The sequence below is a fragment of the Parus major genome, chromosome 2 (genome assembly GCF_001522545.3).
Source record: "Parus major isolate Abel chromosome 2, Parus_major1.1, whole genome shotgun sequence".
In the NCBI taxonomy this organism is placed as follows: domain Eukaryota; kingdom Metazoa; phylum Chordata; class Aves; order Passeriformes; family Paridae; genus Parus; species Parus major.
Genome location: NC_031769.1, coordinates 282510 through 292938, shown reverse-complemented (window position 1 = coordinate 292938; position 10429 = coordinate 282510). Strand labels below are relative to the sequence as shown.

Here is a 10429-nt window from a genome sequence, read left to right as displayed (position 1 = left end):
GATTCCAGCTGTGCCTCAGCAGAGCTGGACACCAGATTCCAGCTGTGCCTCAGCAGAGCTGGACACCAGATTCCAGCTGTGCCTCAGCAGAGCTGAGCAGAGGGGCAGGATCCCCTCCCTCAATCCTGATCCAACAACAGTGACATCTTATTCCTGTTGAGGAGGCAATGCTAAGAAAAGCTGCCTGGATCACTGGAGAAGGACTGCAGCCAAATCTGCCAAGTTTTAGTTAATTCTGAGTAACACCACTCATGTCCCAGCGTCCCTAATTTGCCATCCTGTAATCACACAATTCCTTCTGCTTTGTGTCTTGCAGATAAGCAGTTTGTGAGGACTGAAGTACCTGCCCAGGGAACACCTGCTTGTGAGGTAGGAACTGATTTTCTAATGAGCCAGCAGTGGATGTTTAATTCAGCAGCAGAGGTTTGGTACAGCTGTGTGTGCACACCAGAACAGCTGGGCTGGGAGCTGCAGTCACCATGCAGAGACCTGAAATGAGACTTGTGCCACTGGGAACATGTCTGGAATGCACCCACCTTTCCATTCTGTTCTGTTCAGCCTTCCAAGTGCTGCTCTTTTTACATCCTTCCAGTTCCAATCCTTCCAGGCAGAATCATGGGAAGGGTTGGGTTGGAAAGGATCTTCAGGATCATCCCATTCCCACCCCAGCCATGGCAGGGACACCTCCCACCATCCCAAGCTGCTCCAAACCCATCCAGCCTGGCCTTGGGCACTGCCAGGGATCCAGGGGCAGCCACAGCTGCTCTGGGAATTCCATCCCAGCCAGGAATTCCCAATTCCCAATATCCCATCCAAGCAGTGGGAGCCATTCCCTGTGTCCTGTCCCTCCATCCCTTGTCCCCAGTCCCTCTCCAGCTCTCCTGGAGCCCCTTCAGGCTCTGCAAGGGGCTCTGAGGTGTCCCTGGAGCTTCTCCTCTCCAGAGGAACATTCCCAGCTCTCCCAGCCTGGCTCCAGAGCAGAGGGGCTCCAGCCTTTCAGGTATTTATTAAAGTTTCAGACGTTCCTGGAGTTCTGTTTGGGATTAGAGGGTTGGTGTGGAATTCCAGGCTTTTCCTTTCTGTGCCCTCAGACTTTCTTTTCTTGCCTTTTCTGCTTCAAAGGGCTCACATCTCCTTTAACTTGGTCACTCAAATCTTCTTTTTATCAGAGTAAGAGGACTACAAAAGATTAAAATGGGTAAACTAGGCTAAGAAAAACAAGTCTGATTTGATTTGTTAGGAATTGGATCATCCAAGCAGCGGATCATCCAAGTTTTTTATCCTAGCTGTCCTTTGTGGAAGGCACAAGAAAGCTCCAGTTCACTGGAATCTGCCATCAGGTCTGCAGTTGTGATGTTGGAGGTGCAGGTGCTCACCTAATGTGGTTTGGGGAAGGAATTACAGTTTATTCTTGATTTTTGTGTGGAGTGAGAGACCCAGGTGTCTCCTGCAGAACAGTTTGGAATTGTTCTTAAATGCTGGTTATGTCTTGAAGTCCTGAGAGGAATATTTGCTGTTTTCTTTGCTGTTTGATGCATCCTTTTCCTGTAAAAGAGGCCTGAGCTGTCAGTGGCAGTGCTGGTGCCCCTTGGCTGGGAGGAGTGCAGAGGAGTCACTGATTTCACATCCCCATCTTTATCCACTGTGATCTCCTGGAACTGCCTGCAGGCAACAGGAGTCTCCTAAAACTCAGTTATGGGATAAAACTGTTCCTCAGGTGCCTTTTTTTTCCTCAGTGTCCTTAAATGGCAGACACAGAGAGAACACAGTAGGTGCAGAATCCTTTATTTTCAGTGGGGCTGATGCTCCTGGTCATGGTGGGACTGGAAGGGGCTCCTGTGTCGCTGTTCCTGGGTTGACTGGAAGCTGTTCCCTGTTCCTGGGGTGACTGAAAGCTGTTCCCTGTTCCTTGGGGTGACTGGAAGCTGTTCCCTGTTCCTGGGGTGACTGGAAGCTGTTCCCTGTTCCTGGGGTGACTGGAAGCTGCTGTCTTGTTCCTGATGTGACTGGAAGCTGCTGTCTTGTTCCTGATGTGACTGGAAGCTGCTCCCTGTTCCTGGGGTGACTGGAAGCTGCTCTCTTGTTCCTGATGTGACTGGAAGCTGCTCCCCATTCCTGGGGTGACTGGAAGCTGCTCCCCATTCCTGATGTGACTGGAAGCTGCTGCCATGGCTGTGTCCAGGCTCCCTGGGGCACTCCCAGCTCCTCCTGAGGCTGTGGCCGCCAGCCAAACCATCTTAAGTCGTTGTCTCAAAGGCACTTGAAGAGAAGCCAGGGAAGATGGCTTATCTCCCCTGGGTGGGATGGAGGGGGGCCGTGCCCAGAGTGCCCCACGTGCTCGTCCCCGTGGCCCCAGAGGTCACAGGAGGTCGGGTGTCACCTCCTCTCAGGGAGAAGCCGGACAGGGAAGGTGACAGAGGAATGGGAGAGCTTTGTGTTTTCCTTCCTGAACCTGCCAGTCTTGAGTGGATTTTATTTTTCCTCTTTTCTGCCTCTCTTGGCTTGGTCCCGTGTGGTCTGAAGGTCTCCCAGGCTTCATGGAATATCTCCAGTTGGAAGAGACCCTTAGGGATCATCAAGTCCCAACTGCCTGCTCCTCATGGAACCACCTAAAACTGAAAATCCCATGAGTGAGAATGTTCTCCAGGCACCCCCAGATCTCTGAGAAGCTGTGTTGTACCTCCCAGCTTGTCTAGGGAGGTGACTTTGCCGTTAGGATTTTCCTCCTTGCGTTTCTCCCTTGTACAAACCCAGGAGTTCCAGGCACTCATGTACCTCTCCACATTGGTTGTTCCATGGTTTCAGGACATGCAAAGCAAGCAGGTGTTTCCCACAGGCTGCATTGAGCAGCTAAAGTGCTTCCTGGAGTGATTTATCTGGGAATGTTTAATCCAGGCTCATTGAGGATGAATAAAGGCAGCTTCCTCCCCCACATCCTCTGGGAGAGCAGGAGGAAGGAGGAAGCCTCGCTGGGATTGGGGCACTGGCTGCTCCTGCTTGGTTTGAGCTGGCTGAGGAACATCTTGGGTTCTCTACAAACCTGAACCTGTTCTCTCAGACTGTCCCTCAGTTCTTCCTGCTCATTCCATTGTGAGCTCTTCCAGCCAAGCCCAGGGGAATGTTTGCTGGTCCCTCTTAAAATGCTGACACTGACCATGCTTGTGGCATCTTCCTTTGGCTCCATGTGTACAGGTGGGGAGAAAACACTTCTGGAAACGTTACCTGCTGGATAAATTTCTGTTTTGCTGTGTAATGGCTCTAACTGGGAAGAAACACCCACAAATCCACATCTTCAGGGTCATTTTATTGGGGGTAAGGTCCTGGCACAGGTGCCCAGAGCAGCTGGGGCTGTCCCTGGATCCCTGGCAGTGCCCAAGGCCAGGCTGGACAGGGTTTGGAGCACCCTGGGACAGTGGAAGGTGTCCCTGCCATGGCAGGGGTGGCTCTGGATGGGCTTCAAAGCCCCTCCAACCCAAACCTTTCAGGGATTTGAGGATTCAGAGTCACTTTACCACTTAAGGTTTTACTTTCTTAAAGTGATATGAAAAGCACCCTTAATTAAAATCAAAAAGTTTTGTTTGTTTTTCTACACTGAATAATTATTTATTTAGTCTCCTCTTTTTCCTCTTTTGGAATTGCTGTGTCCAAGGGCACCTCAGTGTGGCACTGGACACTGCAGCTGTACCTGTGATAAGAAAGTGAATCATTCTCTAAGGAAACCACCTCACCGTGCCTGATAACGCTGCAGGGACACCTGGAATCTCTTTTATTGCTCCTTCTTTCATCAAATCTCAGCTTTTGTTTTTTAACCAAAGCCTTGTTTTCCAGGCACCCTTGAATGTGTTTGTTATCAGGAGCACGGAAATGTAAATACAATGGTGGTTGGGCTGCAGCAGCTCCTCCCTTCCTCCCCCTGCCTTCCTGCACTTGGGAAGGGGGAGCTGCTCTTCTGCACTAATTCATTTCAGAAAGGACTGTTCTTCCCCCTGCTGCCACCCCATCAGATTTCAGAGAGACACAATTCTCTCCTTCAGACCAAGAACTAGCACAAGGCCTCGTGCTGTGGCTCCTCTTGGCATTTCCCCAAGCTCCTGCCTACCAGCACATCCCATTTTTTAACTAGATAAGCCACACAGGCACTGTTCTGCTTGAGCTAAGACTGCATTCTCCTGCTTGCAACATTTCAGCTCATTTCCTAGAAGAAAAACTGAAAAAATCAGAGCCTTCAGCAGCCTGAGTCTCCCAGCCCAGGGTTTGCAGCTGTTTTTGAGAGCTGCTGCCCAAGTGAGGTTGTGCTGGGTGTAGTTGGCCACTGGGAGCTAATGTTGGTTGATCTCTCAGTCAGCAGGAATTTTGTCATTAAAACCAGGTCAGGATAACAGAAAGGCTCCAATGCAGAATTTGTTCTTTGGCCTCACTCGGGAGGAATTGGGTTCAGCTGTTGGATGTGAGCAGTCACTTGGCCTCACTCTGTGCCTGTCATCTGCTTTTTTTACTGAGTCTGTCATGAACTTTGTATGGCAGGAACAACTTTCTAAGGGCAGAGTTGTTTCTCTTCAGTTACCAGGCCTTTCTTGCCCCAGCAAATGTCCCTGATGTGTCTGTACCACACTCTGGCTGCTCCTGTCACTGCCCAGCAGTTGAGTGATGCTCTCCTGGCCCTGGGCCAGCTGTGGGGCTGAAGCAGCTCAGGAAAAATCCCCGGGATCCTCTCTAAGAATAAACATCACGTGAGAGCAGGAGGGTCCCCCTGCTTGGGGAGAATTAACGTGTCCTGTTGGGAAGGAATAACAGCAGCAGCTTAAGGGCTGGGCTGGTTTCCCTCTGGCTGAAGGGATAAGCTGCAAGGCCACAGAGGGGCTGGCCTGGAGCTGCAGCTTTCCTTGCTGCAGAGCATAACAGGGTGCTTTCAGAGCCTGCTGCCTTCATAAATCAAGTCCCCTTTAGAAGGAGATGGAAATGCTGTGGTCTGGTGGAGCTCCCTCCAGCTGAAATCCTGCTGGCTGTGCCACTGACCACGTTTTCAGGCCCTTCCCTGGAGCTGTGTCTTGGCTGTCCCTCCCCTGGGAGGTGCTGGTGCTGCCTGGTGGCTCCTGGTCTGGCGCTGGCACCGAGGGATGCTGAGCTACTTCATCATCCCAGGAATTCCCTGGCCTAGGGGGAAGATCTCAGCACTAACACAGAGCTGGGAATTACTCCATGGTCCCCCAGAGCATCCCAGGTTCTCCCTGGGGAGGTTTGGGGTCACTCACTGGGCCTTTCCCTGCCCCACACCTCATTCTGAAGCTGAGTTATCCTTCCCCCTGTCCATGGGAGCTGTGCCATCACCACCAGGAGTGTCCCTTGGATCACAGGCAGGCAGTTCTTGCTTCCAACAAATCCTTTCCTGAGCTGTTGTAGCCAAAGGGTTCAGCTCTGCTTGCAGAGGGGCCCAAGTGTGATCAGTGCTTTTAAAGCTAAATGTTTCTACCTTGGTTTAAAAGGATTTCAGAGTTTTGCCTTTCTCACCTGTGTGTAGGCACAAATATCCCTACTTAGAAGTAATTCCTATTAACATGGAGCATGTTTAATCTCTGTTACATCTATTGTGGAGTTGCCTCAAGACAAACAAAATCCACACGTGGAATTGCCAAAGGTGGTGCCAAAAAAGCCCTTTCTGAGCATCTTCTGGTGACACACAAATGTGTAAAGGCAGTCTGGGATGTCCCAGGGCTGTCCTCAACAGGGTCAGGAACAGGCTCCACAACTTGGAGCCTTCCAGGTGTATTCTGCTCCCCCCCTAAAGGTGAATTTCTGAGCACCTGAGTGACCTCCCCAGATAAAGAGGGACTTTTATTGCTGGAAATGCTGTGGATGGAGCAGGGAGGTGCTCATGTGTGTCCAAAGGCACATCCCTGGGGAGCAGCTCCCCAGAATTTGCTTTTCCTTGTTAAACATCTGCCTCCACCAGGCTTTGTTGTGGTTTCCAAAGGGCAGCCCCTGACCTCTGCACCAGCCCAAAGTGTCTGTTCCATGTCCAGGTTCCTCTGGGGGCATTTCTGGGAGTTGGCAAAAGCCACGATGCTCAGAGGCAGCTGAAGAATCCATAAAGTCCCTCACTTGCTGTAGCCAAGATCTTGCAGAATTTACAAATAGCTAAAACTCACTTCTTGGTGTAAAAACACTTTATTTCATTCTTCCAAAACTTTTTTGACTTTCCAACAGTGTTTGAAAGCTTTAAAATATTGTTTTTATCTTGACAAATTCCCTTGGAAAAGCATTGCCAGGTTTGCTGTTGCACTCCTCTGGAACACCCAGCTGGTGCTGAGTTGCCATGAATGAAAACAATTCTCCACTCACCTTTCTCATGTGGAAGCTTCCAGTCCTGGGTCCTGATGGGCAGGTTCTGGTGCTCTGTAATTATGTTGTCAGGAGAAGGGCTTATTTTAATTAAAAGTGAAGCAGCTGCTCTGATGCAGTCACTGACACAACTGGAATTATTCCATGCAGGGAAAGGAGTGGAAATGGAGTGGCTGGAAGCAGAGATGGTGTCCAAGCTGTGCCTGATCTCCAGATTAATTTAAGAATTCATCCTCTCTGGCCTTGCTTTCCCTCCTACGCTCTCAGACGTGTATATACACATATTTATTTATTATTATTTATACATGAGGAAAAACTGGGAGTTAATGAAGGTGCTGAGGGCCTGCACAGTGGTACTCAAAACTATAATTAGGCTGGACTAAACCTCTGAATTTTTTTCTCACAGCATGACTTGAACTCATTCTCGTCCCTGGGTTTGTCCTTCCAGTGTTTGTGCTGTGCAGTTTTCATCCTCTCTTAGAAATTAACACCCAGATTCTCATGTGAGGACAAAAACTGTTGTTCTGGGAGATAGATACATAAGAGAAATGTGGAATAGGGTGAGTTCAGAGGAGCTGGCACGAGGGCTCGGGGTCTGAGATGAGTTTTTGTAGTGAAACTTGTCCCTTTTTGAGCGCTCAGGCTGCGGTGGTGAGAAGAGAGAGGAGGTAAAGATGAGAATTGTTGGTGATCCAGTCTGTCAGTGATGTGCCACCCTTCCCTCTGTGCCAGGAGAAGGATCTCTCTGGGCAGAGCCTGGTGTTTTGGGCTGCTCTGGGCTGGAGGTGGGATCTGGTGCTATTAAAGGAAAGCAGCTGACGGGAGCAGCTGCTGGGGCTGGGGCTCAGCCCAGCATCCTCTAGAGAAAGTGCTTTGCAAACAGCCCTTTCCTCCCTGCCCCCCTTTTCCTTCCCTGTGCCAGGAGAGGAGAGGAAAGGAGAGGAGACTCTTCCCCCATGATTGATGAAATTCTCCTTTTTTGGTGCTGCCTCTCCCAGGACATGGCACACGAAATCCCCATTGCTGCGTGCACCAAAAACCAGCTGGGCTCTGGGAGCTGCGTTTTCAGAGCTGCTCATTTTGGAGCTAAAACTTCCAGGTCTGGGCAGAAGGTGGGCAGACTCTCATTCTTCCTTAGATAAATATTTGTGGGTTTTGGAGCCCCTTTTAGGTCTCTCACTTGAGTGCTCATAGGCCTGTGCAGAGCTCGACACTTGAAAGTCCCTCACAGTTATTATCTATGAACTCATCTTCCATGTGGCTTTTTTGAAGGCCAGCCAAGAGCATTAATCCCCACCTTCTAGAGTCCCTAATCCCTGCTGGGGCTTAGAGGAAAGTTATTCTTGTCCTCCCAGTGAAGCTGCTCTGGCAGAGCATCTCTCTCTAACTTAAGGCAAGTTTATTAATGTGACTTTTTATCAGCTTGGAAAGGGTACAGCTCTGGATGGAGCAATCCAGCTTGGACAGTCTTACCCCATCCTGCTGAGTGCTTAATGGCACTGAGAGATTGCCCAAAGGGAGGGAATCCTGCAGGAGGTTGTTGTGCTCTTATCTCAGCCAGAATTACTGCAGCGAAACGCTCTTTGCGGGCACGAGTCGGTGCCACGGATCTTTTTTGGGAATGGGTGCAGCTCCAGTGGAGTCAGGGCTGCTGGGGTGATTTTTGCAGTTGTATCACTCTTCCTTTCCTCAGCCTGACATTCCTAAAGCCTCCCAGCTCTGGTTTTTATCCAGTTGTGGCTGTGCTGGCGTCCGGCCCTCTTCCCTCCGTGAGCCTCCCCCTTCCCACTGTCCCTCCTTGCTCCAGGTCTGCTCCGGTTCCAGGAATGCTCCAGGCTGCCTCAGGTGGGCTTCCTTCCTTCTCTTGTCCTTCCAGGGATTAGGACAGGAGGGAACTTGGAACAATTTTGCCTTCAGCTCACGGCTGTCAGCTCTGATGGTCAGCCTGGTGGCAGTGAAGGGTTTGGGAGGGGGCTCAGGGCCCTGTCCTGGAGCTGAGCGTTCCCCAGGGAAATTGCAAAACAACCCTCAGGCTTTTGGACAAGTGCAGCCTAATTCCCAGGAATGTGGCAGGGCTGCTCTCTCAGTGTGTCTGGAGTTTTGTGTCTGGGTTCTGGGGGCAGAGTGTGGCTCTCCAGAGCCTGAGAGCAGCAGGAGTTGCTGTGGAGTGCCCTGATAAAACAGGCTCGTGCTTCAATCTCCTCACCCTGAGCAGAGAGGCCAGAAGGGAACTGCTGGAAAACCTGGAGGTGAGAGGCTGAAATGAGAATGTGCAGAGCTCTCAGTGCAGCTGAACACGGAGCTGAGATCCTCCAGGTGCCCTGGGAATGCCGAGCTCCAGAGGCCTGGCTGGGAGTGCTGGGGCTGCCCCTGGATCCCTGGCAGTGCCCAGGGACAGGGCTGGGAGCACCTGGGATGGTGGAAGGTGTCCCTGCCATGGCTGGGGTGGATCTGGAGGATCTTTAAGATCTCTCCAAGCCATGCTCTGATCCCATTCCATGATAGCAGGTAGCTGCACACACGTGTGTGTGTGTGTGTGTGTACTTAGACACGCTCAAACAGGAATTCTCCCCGGTTCTCCTGCATTTGGATATTCCTTCTGCCTTGATCTTTGACAGAGATCTGGCTCCAGCTAATTACTTTTATTTTACATAAGTGCAGAATGTAGATTTTATTTTTAAACTGCTTTTACTTAGTTGAAAATAATGTTAATCAAGGACATGTAATATTCATGTTACCCATCACTGGAATTCCTCGAAGTCCTGAAGGACTGGTGTTTATTTCTCTGTTCCCTTTCCTCTGCTAATGCCAGCCCTGGCCACAGTGATCCCTCTGTGTGGGGACCTGGAACCTTCTGTAAGAGCTGGGAATGATGGAATCAGCCCTCTCCTCTCCAGGCAGCTGTGCTGGGAGAGAGGGAAATGTTCAGTGGGATGTGATGGGATGTGATGGCAGCAGGGCCTGTGCCAGCATCACCAGACACCTCTCTCTGGTGAGATCGATTCCCGTGTGGAATTACAGCCAGGACAATCCCTGGAGTGCCCCAGCTCCTGTAAAACCATTCTGGCTGGGGCACAGGTTGTGTTTGGAGCCTTCAGCTCCTCTTGGAGATGCTCCTTGTAGGGCAGGTGTGTGGGGCTGATCCAGCCTCGCTGGGAAAAGGCTGAATTCCTTGGAAAACTGCAGCAGGATCTCTGGAGTCTTGCAGCTCCAGTGCAGTTTTTGTGGCTGTTGGGAGCTTTTCCTTGGTGCTGTGCATGGATTGTGTGACGTTCCTCGGATGCACTGTGCACTTTCAGAATCTTTAAAGGTGAAAAAGACTCCTGGGATCATCAAATCCAACCTCTGACTGACACCCCCACATCAACCAAACCAGGTTTAACTCCAGTGAGAGGCACCCTGGTTGCTGTTGCCTCCCCTGGGTGCCCTTCTGGTCCTGCACTTTCCTTAAAGTTCCTTTACACTAAAGAAAAAAATGTTCCTTTTTTTTTGTTGTTGTTGAATCAAAAATAATTTTAATATTAGTGAATATCCACATCTATAAAGAGCAGGTGGAAACAGAGCTGGGAAATGCTGGCCTGGCCACCTGCAGAATGGCTTTGGAGCTGACAGTGAGTAGGAGCTGCACACGTGGAGAGAGGAGCTGGTTTTACAACTTGCCTTTGGCTAGTGTGGGATTTCTGCCTGCTTATCCTTGGAGATTTCATCATTCCATCAAGGGGAAACTCTCCAAGCCACGAGTGGCTGCGAGGCAGGAAGAAAACAAAAGTTTTATGGAATCTCCAGAAATGGAGGGAATCTTTTTAACATTCCCAACGAGGCAGGAATGCTGGGAGACTCATCAGCTCCTGGCTCTGGTAATTCATGTGGCATCTGAATAATTGACGATGGGGAAGGCACGGCTCGTTGGCTTTATCAGTGCTTTCCTGAGGGAAATGATGAAAATGTTTCTGATTATGGAGCAGGAATCATCATTAAGGACTCAACTGCAGCAAGTTGGGGTTATTTGCAGTACCAATAACAACAAAATCAACGCTTGAAACAGAGAAATGGCTCATTCCCCAAGGAATGAAACCCATTGTCCATCCAT

The 10429-nt window shown here is 50.3% G+C and overlaps 1 protein-coding gene across 1 annotated transcript in view; it reads left to right on the top strand.

Moving 5' to 3' along the window:
* The first annotated feature begins 312 nt into the window (after window positions 1-312).
* The window catches only part of LOC107200261 (microtubule-associated protein 4-like), a 31293-nt gene continuing 21176 nt past the window's right edge, over window positions 313-10429 (top strand). Inside the window, exon 1 of the mRNA XM_015618501.3 lies at window positions 313-369. The gene's annotated coding sequence lies outside the window, so the exon portion shown is untranslated. The remainder of the gene's footprint in view (window positions 370-10429) is intronic.